This window comes from Schistocerca gregaria, chromosome 11 (genome assembly GCF_023897955.1).
Source record: "Schistocerca gregaria isolate iqSchGreg1 chromosome 11, iqSchGreg1.2, whole genome shotgun sequence".
Lineage (NCBI taxonomy): Eukaryota > Metazoa > Arthropoda > Insecta > Orthoptera > Acrididae > Schistocerca > Schistocerca gregaria.
Genome location: NC_064930.1, coordinates 90,336,722 through 90,357,295, shown reverse-complemented (window position 1 = coordinate 90,357,295; position 20,574 = coordinate 90,336,722).

The following is a 20,574-nucleotide window of genomic DNA, read 5'->3' as shown; positions in this document are numbered from 1 at the left end:
GGCAAAAAGCAACAGTAAAATCTGGCATGGGAAAATCCCCGAAACTGCAAGTTTGCAAAAGACATCTATCAGAAATAAAAATAGAAGATAATTGAAAATAACAAGCAAACCAAAGTTGAGATGAATCATGTAGAGAAACTGATGTAAATGTGAAATTCTCTAAATTCTCAACATTTTTAAATTGAATTTTGAAAAGACATTTACAGAGGTACCTACATCATATCAATGTCTCACAAAACAAACGGACAACACCAGATATTATAAAGTCCTCATGAGCCATTAAATACATCAGTTCCATGAAAAACAGTTATAATTATTCAGAGTTCTTAAATAATTATCTGAAAGCTACGATAAAACTATCAGAGCTCAAGTATCTAACGATATGGTTTTGATGATGGGAGAAGGGAGGGATCGTCTGAGGAGGTTTCCCCAACTCCCCCATTTTGGCCGAGCTGCTATAGGTCGCGGTCGTGTGTGCCTGAGATGTGGTTGCTTGTGTGAATGAATTATGTGTTTCTCCTTATCTGATGAAGGTTGCGGCCGAAAGCTTGTGCTTAAGTGTGTTTTAATTGTGTCTGTGTGCAACTTAACATATAAACTTTATGGTATGCAGCAATGTGTCTTTTCCTACACTGTTGATATCCTTCCCTGGAGTTTCCGTTATTTGAATTTTGACAATATACTTTAATAATGGGCCTGTTTAATGGCGTACTACTTATACAAAAGGAAACAGTGAGGTTGGCTTCTATGCTCCAAATAGTAGAAAGGCTAATATGTAGAGACCTCATGGACATGCTTTTAAAATATGCAGCAGCTTATCAGTGGATCATGGATGGAGTTCAAGTCACTAGTAGGAACAATAAACACCTGGAAAAACTGTTACATTTATTATGATTTAGCATTCCTACTTACCACAGTATGTAAACACAGGTAGTAATGTGTGCAGTGATTTGGGCATTCATCATCAGCTCCATGTGATGTTTTAAATTTTGGGTCATGTGGTAATGATCTGCAAGGGTAAGCCATCTGACAGCAAATATGTTGAGGCACACATGAAGCAGGCAGTATGTACCTCATTGGTGCACATTGAATACTTCAGATACCTCTCAGATCTGAGAAGTGATTTCCCTATTTCCCAAGCAGGGAACGATTGTAATAAGTAGAAATAATGAAAGGAATCACATTCAATGGACTCTGAGATTAATTGTAGGTCACCAAATCAAAGCATTTATGGCCTATGCTGTTACAGTGGTGAAGCCAGTGTGGGGATGTTGAACCACTGGCTCTCTTGTCTTGGCTCTGAGCACTATGGGACTCAACTGCTGTCGTCATTAGTCCCCTAGAACTTAGAACTACTTAAACCTAACTAACCTAAGCACGTCACACACATCCATGCCCGAGGCAGGATTCGAACCTGCGACCGTAGCAGTCGCACGGTTCCTGACTGCGCGCCTAGAACCGCGAGACCACCGCGGCCGGCCACTGGCTCTCACCCCCAATAATATTGCTGCCCTATACTACAGCAAGAAGAACTGTCTCTTTCCCCGATCAATTCTCTTTAGTTCGCTCTCTATGCTACATCCATTGTGTATATGCTGCAAGAATAAAAGTATTCGTAGCAAGTGCTGAGTGATTATTTATCATCATAATTACCAGCTCCTCACTGCCTACATTAACAGAAACATATGCACTAGCCAACTCTCAAAAAACAGTCAAATTCCTCCAAGTGCAGGTGATCTTGTCATAAGGAAATAAGAGTAGTGGTCATGGCAACTGGAAGATTAAGGAAGAAAATGTTTCAATGTCAAACTCTAGTGGTAGGCGTGCTACCCAAAAGCCAAACACTCCCCAACTCACACAACACCAATGCTTCCACATTTGCGTCTGTAAGTCCTGCTTTTCCTTCCCCACAGATCAGTTGCCCACTGTCAAAAAAAAAAGTGTGTGAAATCTTATGGGACTTAACTGCTAAAGGTCAGCAGTCTCTAAGCTTACACACCACTTAACCTAAATTGTCCTAAGGACAAACACACACGCTCATGCCCGAGGGAGGACTCAAACCTGCACCGGGATCAGCCACACAGTCCATGACTGCAGCGCCTTAGACCGGTTGGCTAAACCGATGCAGCTTCACTGTCACAATAAAATGGTAGAAGAAACAAAATAGAGGAAATGAAGCTCATAGTGCTGGAAAAATCGTTGTGTCTCTGTTTGCAACGAACATTTTTGAACCTATTGACACTCCTGTGAAGGTAGACAATTGCCTCCACTGAAGAGAAGACCGTACCAATCACAGAGTAAATTGCGGGCTGGCTGTTTTCGTCAATAACATATATCAGCCTTTACAGCACCCTTAATCATATCAGCATAGGCAGTTACTGTGATGGTACATACCTATTTAATGTAACAGTGCCTTCCACCACATGATCCTTGACAGTGAGACCCTCTAAGAGGTTATTGCTCAGTTTTCACAGATAATTCTCCTGCTAGAAGATTTTTATGCATAGAGAGTAGTATGAGGGAGTAGCGCCTGGTTGAGGGTTTGAGAAACTGAAGGTCTCACACAAACTGAAGATATCATTCTATGCAATGCAATGCATGCTACTTGCTTCAGCACTGCTACAGGGTCACCTACTACCATAGATCTGTTCTCATCCTGCTTGCTCATCTTGACAGAAACTGCACATAGGGAAGTGGCTCTCAACCTTCGTATATGTAACTTCTTCCCCATCTGAACCCACACACCAGATAAAGTAGACCTGACAGAGGGAGAGCCCAAAATGGGTAACTGAGCAGTAGCCAGTCAGTTGGCTGTCTTTAGGCATTATGAAAGCATTTCATTACTTCCATGTTCCACCAAGCTACTCACACATTCATCCTCATGAACTTTGATTTGCAAAGAAACGTCTGCTGGCTTGAGGGAAAATAATTAGAGAAATTAAGTAGAATTTTTGAGTTCCTTCAACAGGTCAACTTTTACAAATATTTGTTACTAAATTTTGATTGTTATATTAAAATGATTAACAGAATTGTTTTTCTAAAGATGATGGATGATTCACGTCAGTCTGGTGATTACGTAGTGACACTACCCTTGTTTGTGTCTGATTATCTCATTAAGTTTGTCTTAAAGACCCTCTGTCGTTATCTTTCAATGGAGATTTTAGTGTGTTCAGAGGGTGTCTGAGGTTGTCCAAATACACTCCTGGAAATTGAAATAAGAACACCGTGAATTCATTGTCCCAGGAAGGGGAAACTTTATTGACACATTCCTGGGGTCACATACAGCACATGATCACACTTACAGAACCACAGGCACATAGACACAGGCAACAGAGCATGCACAATGTCGGCACTAGTACAGTGTATATCCACCTTTTGCAGCAAGGTAGCCTGCTATTCTCCCATGGAGACGATCGTAGAGATGCTGGATGTAGTCCTGTGGAACGGCTTGCCATGCCATTTCCACCTGGCGCCTCAGTTGGACCAGCGTTCGTGCTGGACGTGCAGACCGCGTGAGACGACGCTTCATCCAGTCCCAAACATGCTCAATGTGGGACAGATCCGGAGATCTTGCTGGCCAGGGTAGTTGACTTACACCTTCTAGAGCACGTTGGGTGGCACGGGATACATGCGGACCTGCATTGTCCTGTTGGAACAGCAAGTTCCACTGCCAGTCTAGGAATGGTAGAACGATGGGTTCGATGACGGTTTGGATGTACCGTGCACTATTCAGTGTCCCCTCGACGATCACCAGAGGTGTACGGCCAGTGTAGGAGATCGCTCCCCACACCATGATGCCGGGTGTTGGCCCTGTGTGCCTCGATCGTATGCAGTCCAGATTGTGGCGCTCACCTGCACGGCGCCAAACACACATACGACCATCATTGGCACCAAAGCAGAAGCGACTCTCATCGCTGAAGACGACATGTCTCCATTCGTCCCTCCATTCACGCCTGTCGCGACACCACTGGAGGCAGGCTGCACGATGTTGGGGCGTGAGCGGAAGACGGCCTAATGGTGTGCGGGACCGTAGCCCAGCTTCATGGAGACGGTTGCGAATGGTCCTCGCCGATACCCCAGGAGCAACAGTGTCCCTAATTTGCTGGGAAGTGGCGGTGCGGTCCCCTACGGCACTGCGTAGGCTCCTACGGTCTTGGCGTGCATCCGTGCGTCGCTGCGGTCCCAGGTCGACGAGCACGTGCACCTTCCGCCGACCATTGGCGACAACATCGATGTACTGTGGAGACCTCACGCCCCACGTGTTGAGCAATTCGGCGGTACGTCCACCTGGCCTCCCGCATGCCCACTATAAGCCCTCGCTCAAAGTCCGTCAACTGCACATACGGTTCACGTCCACGCTGTCGCGGCATGCTACCAGTGTTAAAGACTGCGATGGAGCTCCGTATGCCACGGCAAACTGGCTGACACTGACGGCGGCGGTGCACAAATGCTGCGCAGCTAGCGCCATTCGACGGCCAACACCGTGGTTCCTGGTGTGTCCGCTGTGCCGTGTGTGTCATCATTGCTTGTACAGCCCGCTCGCAGTGTCCGTAGCAAGTATGGTGGGTCTGACACACCGGTGTCAATGTGTTATTTTTTCCATTTCCAGGAATGTATGTTCCACATGTACTAAAAAGAAAAATTATTGTGTTATATTTTCAATTATATTCCCCCTTTTGACAAGAGTTTATCTAATGTCTAAATGTTGTTTAAATTTTGTTTCTCTGAACTTTTTTTAAAATCCAAATCCCCCAACCACATATTGTGGTTGGTGAAAAGTAACCATAATAAGTATTACATATTACTGTTTTATTTTGTGTAAGGGTATTATTGTATCATCTCTATTATACATACATACATAAATACTTGTTCCATACATTATGAATACGATATTTCGCAATAATGTGGAACATGTCACTTTAAAGTAAGCTTTCTTTGTACATAATTATTTTTTATTGAGTATTATTTTGAAAACCCTTACTCTAATATGTCTGATTTCATTTCTGATATATATAACTACTCATAATATAGTTGTACATCAGAAACAAGACACACTGAAAAAAACAATGCATAACAGTGTAAATCATGATGTTATTTATAACAATTCATAATATATCTAGCTGCAGTGTACTTGTATAAATGTTATGCATCCTACATTTCATCAAACATCATTTCGCAACAAAATCCTTCAAAGACAACTACCAACATACCTCAGATCATAATAAGATTAAATCGACACAGAAATTCTGGAGGTAGTTAAAGTGATTATGTAATTGAATTTGCTGTGAAATTGACATTTATCACATTAATGCAAATTTACTCCCATGAAAAGAATTTAGCAGTCACATTATGACACTAGATCCAGTATATTTCATGACCGTTAACAATTAATTTCTCCGTAGTTAGCTTACATTTCTATCTTGAGATCATTCTTGATATGAAGTTACTGATCACAACTGAAAATGTAGCTATTCTACAATCCTCTGAAAAGTTTTGTATATCACCACAAGACTTCAAATATTATCAATTATCTATAGTGTGAGTCCTAATATTTTTATTTTAGAAGTGTTCTGCACAGAAGTTGCATTAATTGCATCTTTATGCAGTCACCATCTTGGCTATTCGATGCATAACAAGAAACCCAGAGATTATGCGTAAACACACAGAACATAGAAAAGATTCATGTAAGGGTGATATACCCTGGCGAGAAAAAAAGGACCAGACTCCATTCTGGCTCAATGTCCTGTGTTATTAAAATATCCTGACTAATTGTTCAACACATCATGTGTATTGTCATGATGTTAGGTGTTACCAGTTCTCAACTAAAGCAAGCGTCAGTACTGAGGTACATGGTGGCAGCACTTGGATTTCATTGAAAAAAAGAAAAAAGTAAGAAACTGGTTCGAAATATATTCCAAGGAATTACAAGATAACGAGATTAATGGTGACCTAATTCCTTTATTTGTTAGTCACATCCCTGTTTTTCCACTATTAGACATTAACAATGACCTAGCTTCATGGGATGTGATCCACCAATTAGAACCATTTGTGATGTATACACCGCAAAAATGAAATTTTTTACAGTGCAGTGGAGTGTACTATTTTGAAACATTAATGAAACATGAAATGTGTGAACCAGCCTGAATCTGAATCCAGATACCACACTGGTTTTTGTAGAGTAGCTCTCTTGCCAATTGAGCCAGTCATCAAACTTTGATAATCTACTACCTCTTTCCATATCTTTCCAAACAAACCAGTGGCTTTCTCTAAGACCTTCCACGAAGACCTTTACTGATTGAAATGATAGAGAAGAACTCTTACTCTCAGTCTCAGGGCTGATTTTCTGTTAAATGTAGAAAGATATGGAGGGAGGTGCTGGGGATAAAATTGCGAACCACCTATGAGATGTGCTTCAGAGGCTCAATTTGTTTAGACCTTCAGTACATTCATGTTACATAACACATTTAGGATGAATATTTTCTTGACAATGCAGGACAGAAAATAGCATTTAATTACGTAGGACAGGTAATGCAATAATGAAAATGAAAATTCTTCAGTGATATAATTTTATTGAATATTTAACTTTCTATAAATTACTAACTCAACAGAGTAAACCAAATGTGGGAACAAGGTGCATTTAGCCTGGGACTCAATATCTGATGTTCCAAGAGGATACCATTATCTTTGGGAGTGTAGTAATGTCAACAGTTAGTCATTAAAAAAATCAGAAAGGTCACAAATGAATTTCTTTCACTTTGCAAACTACAGTCTCAATGATAGATGGTTAACTTCTCTCACTGGCCACACAAATTATGTAGCAAACTATATTTGAATATTCAAATAACTATATTTGAAAACACAATGTGTGTTACACTACATGCCACAATTTCAATTGTTTATTTGGATAGTACACCACACTAACATTTAAAAGTTGTACAATATAGTTACATTATGAAATAATTCCATACATGCAGTACCAACAGTACAATGAAATTACAACATGATACGTACATTGTACCTTGTACAAAATAAAAGTTTACTGACTACTCTAACAATATACAACCAATCATTTAATTGCAGATACATTAGTACAAATTGAAGTGTCATGAATAGTAAAGTGTTACAGAAGCAGATTAAAAGTAGACATACAAAAAACATAATTACATTAGGCACTTAAGGAGAAATACTGCTTCTACCATGATGACAGTGAACAATCAATCTTATATTACTATAAATGACAGATATAAATCTTAAGAGTTGAAAGTACCTATTTGTCTTTACCTCCAGCAATTATGATGTTGTTTTCAAAACTTTAAAAACATGCTTGTGTAGGTCACAAGTGCAGTAGTAAGAACATGGAAAACATCTTGAGTATCTACCACCAGTGTCCAATTGGGACATTCTTATGTTTATGCCAATCGTCATGCATTAGAACACAACTTCTGCAGTGATATGGGAAATACCTAACATTTCCAGCTGTGTTATATTACATCGTAATGTTTCAGAGGACACATACATTGTGTGAATTATGATACAAGAAATCTTGCGCAAGTATGATGTTACCACCATTTGTATTGAAATTGTCAGAAAGACAGACACAAATTCCCGTCTGTTCATCTCACTTACACCCACTTCTTCAAAAATGGTTCAAATGGCTTTGAGCATTATGGGACTTAACATCTGAGGCCATCAGTCCCCTAGAACTTAGAACTATTTAAACCTAACTAATCTAAGGACATGACACACATCCATGCCCAAGGCAGTTACAGACTGAAGCACCTACAACCGCTCGGCCACTCTGGCCAGACCCCATGTCTTCAATATTTGCTCCATGTATTTGAATTAAACCAGCAATTAATGGTATTAAGTCAAATGAGTGCTTTTAAATGTAAAGTGTGTCGGCAAGTGTATAATTACGGAATGAATCTCAGTCAGCATGTTTGCAAAAACCATCCACAAGCGCTGTCTGTTGCCACTATCAGTGCTATGTGTGTGACAAAATTTTTTTCTTAAAAATAGTTTGTATCGCCACCAACGAACTATTCATGGTTTGCAGGGAGGGGGGGTTGTTCTTCAAGTGTACATTATGCCCATTTCAAAGTAGTTCAAAAAGGGGCTGGATAGATCATTTACAAACTGCTTATCAAATTCAACTTAATTCCAAAGATCTGCAGTTCTCAAATGAAGATGAGTTTTTACAGTGGAAAGAAGACCCTGAACGCATTACACATTCAAAGTTTATTAAAACACATGGGTCTACTAGCTCTACACATTATTATGGTTGCCATTGGTCAGGTAACTTTGTCCCCAAAGGTAAAGGCACAAGACATCTTAAATTGACAGGCAGCAACAAAATGAATGGAAAGTGCCCTGAACAGATGAAAGTAACTGTAGAGGAGGTGGAACATACCAAGTACATTTTGTGTCTACCCTCATTGGTCACAAACAAGATTTAACGCACCTGCCCCTGAGTCAAAACGACAGGGAAACCTTAACAACAGATATTCCAATGGGACTTCCGTATGACAAAGCTCTAGATAACATACGGACAAGTTTGCAGGATTCAGACTTGCAGAGAATCCATTTGACTACCAAGCAAGACTTATATAACATTGCAGCAAGCTATATCCTCTCCTCGAAGTCGCTGAGACGTAAAAATTATGCAATCAGTGCCGTAGCTTGGGTAAAAGAAATGAACGAAAGTGAGATTCCGTGTGCGTTATACTATAAAGCACAAGACTCGACTACTGAACATCAAGAATTGAGGATTGAGGAATTCGTATTAGTGATAATGAACGGAGCACAAAGCGAAATGTTATGAAAATACGGAGAAGACTGTATCTGTATTGATGGAACCCCTGGGCTTAACGAGTATGATTTCGAAGTGACCACTCTCTTAGTACTGGATGATCTCAGGCAAGGATTCCCATATCCTTTTCTGATTTCGAACAGGAAGGACGCCGATGTTTTAAGTATATTCTTACAGCACGTACAATCACAGTTTGGACCAATTTGCCCCAATGTATTCATGTTTGATTTGGCAGAGTTATACAGTATTGCATAGAACAGGACAATGGGTGCTCCTAAGATGAGACTCTATTGTACCTGGCATGTGTACAGAGCATGTAAAACTAATATCAAGCAGAAAATTGCAGATCTGGATAAAAAAAATGAGGTGTATCGGCTCATTAAATCAGTGTCTGTTGCTACACACTAATGAAATCAAGGACACAGTAAAACTTCTGCTCACACACACATTCATTCCCATACATCTGTTTTACAGTTACAGTCGATATATATCCGGTGCAGAGGGCAGCACAATGTGCAGACTTAACAGTACACCAACAGATTGCGTAGGAGTCTTCATTCCCTGATATCCTCCCCACGTTGGTCCATCTCGAGGGGGATGACCAGCTGGACTGGTCGACAGATCCGCATACCATCTGGCTGGCGGAGGATGATACACCGTATTTTACTGTCTCTGCCATGCTGCACTTCTTCTACTACAGCTCTCTTCCACAAGTGCCGAGGTTTGCTGTCTTCTTGGAGCAGAGCAACGTCTCCAATTCTCAGTTTCCTTTGTGATATTGTCTTAGCAGCCGGAGGTATTCTGCTTCCACCTGCGCTAGATGTCGTCATCCATCTTTTGTCTGAGTCGGAACTCCTTGGTAAGGTCCTTTCTAGTTGCTGGATCTGCCCCACATGGAATTGTTACTAATTTCCCACCATTTAGAAAGTGGGCTGGCGTCAATGCAGAGTCGCTCTCTCGTTGAGGGATGGGTCGTGAGTTAATTGCGGCTTCTATGCTGATCAAGGTGGTGTTTAAGCTCTCTTCATCCACCTGGGAGCGACCAAGAACTTTCCTCAGGCAGCACTTGACTCAGCCTATCATGTGTTCCCACCAGCCTCCCCACCAAGCCGCACGTGGTGGTATGAATTTCCAAGTGATTCCATGGTGGGCACAGTAGAGCTGTACGTCAGTATGCTGCATGGTTTTGAAAAGCTCTGCCAGTTCTGAGTTGGCCGCATGGAACGTTGTAGCATTGTCTGAGTAGATAGTAACTGATAGGCTCCTACGTCGTGCAAAGCGTTGCACGGCCATCAACAATCTGTCAGTGGACGTGTCAGTTGCAAGTTCAATATGAATGGCCGTGTGGTTACACATGTGAATAGGACAATGTAGGACTTTGTTTTTTTGATGTCCAGATTTGACATGTAATGGTCTGGCAAAATCGATGGCTGTTACTGCAAATGCTCTTGAAGGCTGAACTCTGTCCAGTGGTAGTGGGGCCTCCATCTCTTCATACCGGCGACTGGGTATTATCTTGCATGGTAGGCAAGAGTGAAGAACTCTCCCAACAGCTTGTCGTCCTCGCAGAATCCAAAATTCTTCTCGCAGTTCCCCTAACACAATCCGCATACCGAGATGATGCAGTCTTACATGTATGTGTCTGATGAGGAGCGCAATGAAATGGTGAGTATAGCTGGTTGCTTCTCTGAGTGTGACAGTGCAGCACATTGCAGCCTACCACCAAGGCGAAGGATACCATCCGATATAAAGGGATTGTATCGAGCAATCTTTGACTCCTTGGGCAATTGTTCTCCCTTACGCAACACAGACAGTTCACTAGTGAACAGTTCCTCTTGAACTCTTCTGATCCAGTAGTTGAGGGCATTTTGTAATTCCAAAGCACTAAAACTGCCGGAGATTCTATTTTTGTTTCTTGTTGTGATGATAAATCGAAATACAAAGGCCGTTATATGCAGTACTCGCCAATATGAACTAAACCTTGCAATGTCCAGCAGTGGTTCAGTGATGGTGATCAGAGTGACGTGCTCTCGCTTGTTTCTTATGTCTGTGATGGAGGTGGGGCTGAGATTTCCCGTGGCTAGAACTGCTTGTCTTCTGAAAGCCATGGTGGACCACCCCACCAGATATCAAGAGTGGCTAGCAGGTTTGCTTCCTACCCGCGTGAGATGATCTGCAGGATTTTGGCTTCCCGGACATTGCCTCCATTTGCTGGGTGTGGTATATGTCAATATCTCTGTCACGCGATTACAGATAAATGTTTTTCATTTGTTTGGATCATTCCGTACCCATTCCAAAGTGACTGTCGAGTCGCTCCACAAGGTAGCTCTGTTGGCATCAAACCCTGTTTCCTGGCAAAAGAAATGAGGAGTCGAGATCCGATCAATGCAGCAAGTAACTCCAACCTGAGTAGAGTTACCTTCTTGATAAGGGCCAGTCTGTTCTTGCTACAGACAAGGTGCACAGTGTATCCAGTTTCAGTAGATGTCCTTATATACAAAACAGCGCCGTAGCCTCTTTCAGATGCATCACAGAATACATGCACCTCCGCAGAGCCACCTGTGCCCAACGTCCCTATCCATATAGGAATATGTAGTGATGATAAGTGATGAAGCTTTGATACCCATGATTGCCAACGACATGCAAGATCTGTGGGCAAAACTTCCTACTGTGCAGACCCCTCAGCCATGTGTCTTGGAAAATTATCTTTGAAACGATCCCAACAGGAGTGAACACACCCAGGAGGTCATAAAACTGAGCAGCTGCTCGAAGAACATTTCTCATGGTAGCCAGTTTGTCCATTAGATTGTCAGCTATCTTCTCGTAGTCACTGCAGATAGTCATTTTCTGTGTTCCAATTAATTCCTAAAACTTGGGTTGTGTTCTTTGCTTCAATGCCTTTGACATCCCATATTGCCTTCAGATCATTCGAATTAGTCGCCCATTTGGACAATGGAAGACTTATCTGCTGGAAAAGTTCTGTCAGTTCATGGTAAACAGTTGCAGCGGTGTCGCTGTCTCTAATACTCCCTACAAAATCGTCCATGAATACTGACTTATTTACAAGTCCTGAAGATTGTGGATATTTTTCACTATTTCGTGTTGCTAGCTCCCTTATGGCAGCTGACAACAGGAATGGGCTTGGTGCAAGTCCAACTGGCAAACGTTTGAAGCGATATGTAATCACGTCATTTGCGGTCATGTAGGCACCACTTCCAGCTTGCTCAACACGATACCAAAGGAACCTCATGAGGTCTCTGTCTTCTTCTTTCAACGTTAACTGCAGGAAAGCTTGGTCCGCGTCACACACTAATCCCACTGGAAGTGTGCGGAATCGCAGTAAGATTACTAGTATACCCGGAAGTAAATTTGGTCCCTTTTCGAGGGCATCATTCAACGATAGAGACTCTGGCTCATGTGAGGATGCATCGAAGACTATTCTGCACTTCACACTTCCACTGATGCATTTCTTCACAGTGTGGTGTGGCAGGTAGAATGTGTTTCCAGCAGTGCAGTCCTCGGGTGCTAGCTCTATCTGGTTCTTCTCTATATATTTCGACATGGTCTCGTGGTAAATGACCTTCCGCTCTCCAACCCCTCGCGGCTTGTTGTGTAAGGAGCGAAGACGCGCTTCAGCAGTTGTGCGGTTGCAGGAGACAGGCATATCCTTCTTTCGCAGCAGAGATACTACTCTGCGGCCATATTCCACACAGTACGATTCTCGGAATTCCTGATAAATAGGGTGGTCCATGGGTTTTATTGCTCGCTCTTGATGTCCTGTTATCCCGATTGTCTCCAGGTCCCAATATCGGCGCACTGACCTTTCAGATATATCACTGCAGCTGCCCTGAATAAAGTTGACAGTTGCTCTGTTGACGGTGGTGCTAGATCTGTTTCCACTGAGATCATATCCAAAGACTGTTGGTATTCTCCAGTAATAATCTGCTCCAATCAGGATCTCAATAGGTAGATCTTCAGTGTCTCCTTTAGGATCTTCGAGTGGTGTGCCATCCCTCAAGGCCATATCTCTTACATCTTGTGGCACTGTTTGTTGCTGTGAACAATTATTTGTGCTTTCAAAGGCTGTTACTGATACGTGGGAATTAGTGGAGCACCCTACCATATTAAACTGCACCTTCTTCCTTGAGAGTGATGAACTGTAACTGGATTCCAAAGTAGTTATCTCGAGAGTAGTGCTTCCAATGGCACTTAGTTGGAGAGATTCGATCAGCGAATGGTGAATGAAACTCGATTGACACTCTGTGCCCCGGATGGCACGTGTCTGTTTGCTCTTACTAGTGGGTGCTGTGATACTCACACGAGCAGCCTGTAGGTACGTAGAAGTCATAGTTTCAATTTTATTTACTGTTGTGGTATGACTACTACAGACAGAAATGTGATGCTCCCCCTTACGTTTCGCACAGGACGCCTATCCCCGTTTGAAACAGTGATTTCTGTTGTGGCCACGTCTCAGGCATAAAAATCAACGATTCATTTATACCATACATGTTAGTAAGACACGGCTCTACTCTCAATTGACACACAAAACAGCCACTGTTGCAGAAGAAACGAGGGAAATGACTTTAAAAAAGGACAGTATCATCAAGAATGGCGATGTTTGACTGAAAGTAAAAATTTTGCAGGGCTTCAATGCGGCATGCTTTTAATAGTTTCCACAACGGAAGTGTATCTTCACATCTGACATAAAACCCGCCTGTGTAAACATGTCGCACACACATGTCGCGCGATCGCATTGACGAGGCTTGCAACCAGCAGGGTCAAAAACGTTCTAATAGACGTCCACTATTTAACAGTAAATATATTAAAGCTGTGTTATAAGACAAAAATGCTGAACACATTGTAGAACAACTTTTATTCTCAAAAGAACGAATAACTTGGAGCAGTGAAAGCTGTATTGTGTCACAAATGAGCAGATCAGTAATCCACACCGTACCCGTAGGTCCAGCAAACGTGTCTGTAACTGAACAGCTTACAAACACTGCCCTTGTCAAGAAATCACAGTGGCCACCTGCTATTCTTTGTTTCAACTGACTCAAGGTCAATGATTTAACAAGCAGCCGTGTTCACTTTACTTCAGCATGTTCTGTGTACCGCACTATGGTAGGTATTGGTTCTCATGAAAGAACACTTCTAGCGACCGTAGTACTGTATTACGTTCACCAATAGGATCAGAGACACAATTTTATGGATCAATCAAGTGAACAAATCATCAACGCGGATGTAACATTTCGGTGTCCACCGCCTGTGGTATTCACGTCGCTGCGGTTTGCACACGCGAATGACCCAACACTGAGGCCAGTGTACAGAGCTCTAGAGGCCGCCGTTCGACGTGGGACTGCTCCGGCTGCAGTGCTGTGCTGGCAGAGGCAGGCGGGGGCAGCCGCAGCGCCTCACCGGCTGCAGCGCCGGCCTCTGCTGCCGGCGTGCGAGGAGGAAGGCGGCGAGCGCTCTGCCACTGCGAGACCGCAGCAGCTGGCAGTGGAACAGCTCAGATCCTTCACTATTTTTTTTTTTTTGTTATCAGTCTACTGACTGGTTTGATGCGGCCCGACACAAATTCCTTTCCTGTGCTAACCTCTTCATCTCAGAGTAGCACTTGCAACCTACGTCCTCAATTTTTTGCTTGACGTATTCCAATCTCTGTCTTCCTCTACAGTTTTGGCCCTCTACAGCTCCCTCTAGTACCATGGAAGTCATTCCCTCATGCCTTAGCAGATGTCCTATCATCCTGTCCCTTCTCCTTATCAGTGTTTTCCACATATTCCTTTCCTCTCCGATTCTGCGTAGAACCTCCTCATTCCTTACCTTATCAATCCACCTAATTTTCAACATTCGTCTATAGCACCACATCTCAAATGCTTCGATTCTCTTCTGTTCCGGTTTTCCCACAGTGCATGTTTCACTACCATACAATGCTGTACTCCAGACGTACATCCTCAGAAATTTCTTCCTCAAATTAAGGCCGGTATTTGATATTAGAAGACTTTTCTTGGCCAGAAATGCCTCTTTTGCCATAGCGAGTCTGCTTTTGATGTCCTCGTTGCTCTGTCCGTCATTGTTTATTTTACTGCCTAGGTAGCAGAAATCCTTAACTTCATTGACTTCGTGACCATCAATCCAGATGTTAAGTTTCTCGCTGTTCTCTTTTCAACTACTTCTCATTACCCTCGTCTTTCTCCGATTTACACTTAAACCACACTATGTACTCATTAGACTGTTCATTGCGTTCAGCAGATCATTTAATTCTTCTTTACTTTCACTCAGGATAGCAATGTCATCAGCGAATCGTATCATTGATATCCTATCACCTTGTATTTTAATTCCACTCCTGCACCTTTCTTTTATTTCCATCATTGCTTCCTCGGTGTACAGATTGAAGAGTAGGGGCGAAAGGCTACAGCCTTGACTTACTCCCTTCTTAATACGAGCACTTGGTTCTTGATCGTCCACTCTTATTATTCCCTCCTGGTTGTTGTACATATTGTATATGACCTGTCTCTCCCTATAGCTTACCCCTACTGTTTTCAGAATCTTGAACAGCTTGCACCATTTTATATTGTCGAACGCTTTTTCCAGGTCGACAAATCCTATGAACGTGTCTTGATTTTTCTTTAGCCTTGCTTCCATTATTAGCCGTAACGTCAGAATTGCCTCTCTCGTGCCTTTACTTTTCCTTAAGCCAAACTGATCGTCACCTAGCGCATTCTCAATTTTCTTTTCCATTCTTCTGTATATTATTCTTGTAAGCAGCTTCGATGCATGAGCTGTTAAGCTGATTGTGCGATAATTCTCGCACTTGTCAGCTCTTTCCGTCTTCGGAATTGTGTGGATGATGCTTTTCCGAAAGTCAGATGGTATGTCGCCAGAGTCATATATTCTACACACCAATGTGAATAGTCGTTTTGTTGCCACTTCCCCTACTAATACAGTAGGGATATGAGGCGAAAGTGATGCTGCATTCACCTATAAACCCCCTCTTGAGAATAAATATCTGAACAGCTATCACTTCTTTCCTTCTGGAACATAGTATCAGTCATACTTAAATGCCGTTCCGCCGCGTCTTTTAAACTTTGCAATGTTGTATCGACGGTGTTCTCTTGATGAAACTTACTGAACACCGAATTCAGTACCTATGAGAGACAGAAAAGTGAGACTAATGCTCTTCAAGTAATCAAAACCAATATTTCCATTACAATGTTCATACGGCAAATCTGGGTCAGATATTTTCTTTATGGAGCCCAAATGTTTGCTCTATAGTCAGCCATGAATCTAACTAGTCAGATAGATAATTTATGCCTGTCTGTCTGTTGACTATCTCTTGCTTTTTTACCAGACCAGGATCTTCTGTAATGTTAACCAACCAAAAATCTTATATTCTTTTCACGAAACTCAAATTATCCCCGATCATTCCTCACAATTATTTCATATATTCGCATATCTGGAAGAGTTCAAATTGTCGTACTTCCACAGATCAGCTTCACACGTTGAACGTGCTGCGCCACTCTTTGATGCAGTCAGTGGTCACGTGATCACTCTCACACTCGCAGACGAGCTGCTGCACGTCCCCGCAGCCCTGACCGGCGCCAAAGTCGTCTTATTCCAGCGACAGCGGCGACAGGTCGTACAACTATCACAGCACAGGTAACAGAGCTCGTAAGGCCAGACACAAACTGTTGCCAGCCACTTGTTAGCAATGACACTATGAGCACCCACACTTCTACCTGTTAAATGTTGTTAAACTTGCCCTTTTGCTTTTCTTGTAACAGGAAGGTGGGGTGATGTTCCAAGAGGACAATGCTCGCCCACTCGCCAACAACTGCTCACCGAGCTCGACGGCCCTGTAAGACGTGTGGCAACTTCGCTGGCTGGCGCGACCTCCGGACTCCCGTCGGGCAGGTATGGCGTATGATGGGATGGCGAGTGGCAGGTGCGACGCGTCAAGCGAGGTCTCCTACACAAGCGCGTGACATCACGTATCCCAGGGCCGTATTCGCCACCCATATTATCGACTCGATGACAGAGTCAGCGCCTGTGTTGCCGCCCGTAGTGGCTACGCCACTTGCTAATATGGATGTCTCACGTTGGGTCGATGACTTTCGTCCAAACCGCGTGTGCTATTCATGTATATCTGTTACCACTTCATGTACTCCATATGCAGTGTTGCAACAATAAAGCTTGAGTCACCTATTTACCTCCAAAAGCATCATTTTTTTTTCTGGCAGTGTATTAGCAACCATGAGTCGCAACATTTGCAGACAATAATCCTATACTGTGAAATCATCAGCGTCCATCTCCTACCTAGTCCACGCTCGCCATACACATTAAATCACGAGTAACTTGTAGTTAAAATAGATAACTTGTAGGCTTGTTCTAGTTCTACTACTGATGTGGCGACAATGGTTTGCAACTCATACAGAATGTGGAGTTACAAGCTCAGACGTCTCGCGCTTGTAGGCGCGCAGTCCGGAACCATGCGACTGCTACGGTCGCAGGTTCAAATCCTGCCTCGGGCATGGATGTGTGTCATGTCTTTAGGTTAGTTAGGTTTAAGTACTTCTAAGTTCTAGGGGACTAATGACCACAGCAGTTGAGTCCCATAGTGCTCAGAGCCATTTGAACCATTTTTTGATCTTTATTGGGCGAGAACAGTGTCGAGGAGGGGAATGTAGGGGGATTGGAGTGGGGAGGGAAGGGTGAGTGGGCGGGAAGACGACATACGGATATGTGTCTGCTGTGATATGACACCGGAGAACAAGTACTGACAGATCCTGAGGCGGCGATTTCGCTCCGAGTCCACTGAGCTCCTATGATACAGTGCCTCACTGCAGTCTCTTAACGGATGAACGCAGAAAAGGTTTCTAGATATGGGAGTGGAACGCAAATTTCATAATAGCAGAATCCCTTACATTGCAGTGGACAGCGAGTGTTCATGTGAGACAAAGGTATCGACAGGAGTGCGGCAGAACGTAATCTGACAGACAGGATGAGCTGATGATGCTGTAGTGTACAGGAACGTCTAAGTGATGAGTGACTGTAGGGGGGAACAAGGTTACTTAAGCAAAATTTCTTGTTGATAAGATGAATTATAGTTAGATCTAAATGTAGAAATATTCGAATACAGAATTAGCAGCGCATTGCTTGACATTCACGTCGATGAAATATCTAGGTGTGACATGGCAAAGTGATGTGAAGTGAAATGAGCATGTAAGGGTGCAGCGGAAAGGGTGAATGCTCGACTTCGTTTAGAGAATTTTGGGAAAGAACGGTTCATTTGTAGAAGACAGAATATAGGACACAAGTACAACCCGTTCTTGAGCACTGTTTGAGTGTCTTGGATCTGCGCAAGGTCTTATTAAGGCAAGACGTCGAAGCAATTTGACTGTGCAGCCAGAGTTGTTACCTCCAGGATCGAACAACAAGCTAGTGATATGGAGGTGGTTTGTGAACGAAAATAGGAGCCCCTGAAGCTAATATGATATTATTTCTGGGAAAATTATAAAGGAAATTTAGAGAACCGACATTAGAAGCTGAGTGCAGAACGATTTCACTGGCGCCAACGTCCATTTCGCTTAAGGAGAACTAACAGAGAACTTTCGGTGTCTGTGGAGTCATTGTGAAGAAGTGGGATCTAGAGAAGATACGATCCAACAAAGAACAAATTACAGAAATGCTCTCACTTGAGTTTCTAAACACATTAAAAGAGAAAGAACCACCTCATAATGTCAACGAGTACTGGAATATGCTCAAAGAAGAAATCATTAAAGCAGGACAGCAAAATATAGGAGTTGTAAAAGGGAAAAGAAACGATAGGTCACGCAAGATATGATTTCCAACGTGGAGGAGAGACGAAAATTTAAAAACAAGAACACTAAAGATGCAAGAAAGTTGTACCCAAGGTTAAATAATGAACTGCAAAGAGAAACAGAGCAGGCTAGGAGAAAATGGCTAAGGGGAATGTAATGCAACCGAAGAACTGGACAGGAAGGGAAGATGCAACTTACTGAACAACAAAGACTACGACATGGGATTAGAACAGAGCAGGCAGTGCTACTATGGAAAGTTTGAGTAAAGACGAAGAGCTAGTGTACGAAGGTCGTGACGATGTCCTCCAGAGACAGGAAGAGTATCTAAAACTAGCTCTATGAGACTGATCGCAAAATGATGACCAGAAAGGAAGGCCCAACCATCATAACGGAAGAAGTAGTGTCTGTCATAGCTGCAATGAAAAATGGTAAAGCGGTAGGTACATATACCGGGAGAAATATTAAAATGCTTGAAACAAGATGAAATAAGGGAAATATTGAGATTATGAATAAAATATGTGACAGTGTTAAGTGGCCTGAGGACTTTCTGAGAAAACTAATGATTCCATTACCGAAAGAAATAAGGAATAAAGAAATGCAGTGAGCACGGGACAATCAGCCTCATTTCACATGCAGCCAAAACGATGTTAATAAGAGACTGGAAAAAGTAATGGAGGAGAATCTTGGCGATGAGCAATTTGGCTTTAGACGGAATATGGACACCAGAGATGCAGTGGGACTCCTACGAATCTTGGGAGAAAGGTTTATCGAAAAAGGAAGAGACCTCTAAATGTGCTTCACCGATCTAGAAAAGGCATTTGACAATGTGGCTTGGCACAAGGTGGCGACTGTAATGAGAGAAAAGTGAGTGGATTGGGAAACTAAAAGACTCGTTATATCTTAATCAAAAAGCCTCAGTTAAAGTGAGAGGAGAAAGTACAAACTGGATCGGATTAGGAAAATGAGTAAGACAACAATGCTGTCGATCACCTACCGTTTTCAATGTCTACTTGGAAAATACGATCTCCCAATGCACATTAGATGACAAGGGCGTAGAAATTGAAGAAGAGTGGGGTGTTTGAGGTTTGCTGATGACATGGTTCGTCCAGCGACAGGGGAAAAACAATTACAGGATTTAGTGGACACCATTCACGCCATTATGGAATGAAAATTAACACAAAGAAAACAAAAATATTCTCACTAGAATAAAATAAGGAAATAAAAATTATGCCGGATGGAGAAATATATTAGAACAGGTGCTAAATTTTAAGTATCTTCGAAGAAGGATAGACACCGAGTGGAAGTGCGCAACAGAAATGAAAACAAGGATAGCAATCGTAAAAGACGCATTTGATAAGAAAAGGAGAGCTTTCTGCAGCACTGTGGACAGAGAACTGAGGAAAAGATAAAATATTTTGTATGGAGTGTTCTTCTGTAAGGCCAGAAACATGGGTTTTGAGGAATAAAGCGAGAAAGGCTGGAGGCTTCTGAGATGTTGACATGGCGGAGTATGGAAAGAATAAGTTGCATGGACAGAGTAATAAATGAAGAGGTATTGAGATGAGTGGGAGAATAAAGACAGTTGCTAGATGTAATAAAGAGAAGCATATATTAATAAAGAATGACGTTCTGGTAAAAATATGTGTAGAAGGTTATGTAGAAGGGATAAGGAAGCGAGGAAGGAGGACACTTGAGATACTGGATGACATAATGGACGGTACAACATACCGCAGCTGTAAGAAGGAGGCAATGGATCGCAGAAAATGGAGAGGCAAAGGACCTGCTAATATAGTAGAAAACTGATGATGATGATGGAGGCATAAAGAGAGTCGCTTTTCCCTCTCTGTATTTACGAGCGTAACAGGAAAGAAAATGACTAGTGATGGTGCAAGGAAACTTCCACCATGCACCATATTTCGACTTGTGTGGAGTTGTAGATGT